Below are 495 nucleotides of genomic sequence, written 5' to 3'. Positions count from 1 at the left end.
CCGTCACCTGTCCGCCTCCCTCCAACATCCGTCACCTGTCCGCCTCCCTCCAACATCCGTCACCTGTCCGCCTCCCTCCAACATCCGTCACCTGTCCGCCTCCCTCCAACATCCGTCACCTGTCCGCCTCCCTCCAACATCCGTCACCTGTCCGCCTCCCTCCAACATCCGTCACCTGTCCGCCTCCCTCCAACATCCGTCACCTGTCCGCCTCCCTCCAACATCCGTCACCTGTCCGCCTCCCTCCAACATCCGTCACCTGTCCGCCTCCCTCCAACATCCGTCACCCGTCCCCAACATCCGTCACCTGCTGGCCCGGACCACCCCATCAACATCTGTCACTCTCCCACACCTTACATGAAAACATGAATCTAATTTCCCCATCGCCCACACTGGTGCAGTCCTTCCACCACTACCTGCCCAACCTTAGCCACCCTCCATTACCTGCCCAACCTTAGCCACCCTCCCTTATTACCTCCCCTACCTTACCCACCC

Source organism: Nanorana parkeri, unplaced genomic scaffold (genome assembly GCF_000935625.1).
Source record: "Nanorana parkeri isolate BGI_ZX_2015 unplaced genomic scaffold, ASM93562v1 scaffold1320, whole genome shotgun sequence".
Lineage (NCBI taxonomy): Eukaryota > Metazoa > Chordata > Amphibia > Anura > Dicroglossidae > Nanorana > Nanorana parkeri.
The sequence above is the reverse complement of the archived record's forward strand: the minus strand, read 5'-3'. Positions refer to the sequence as shown.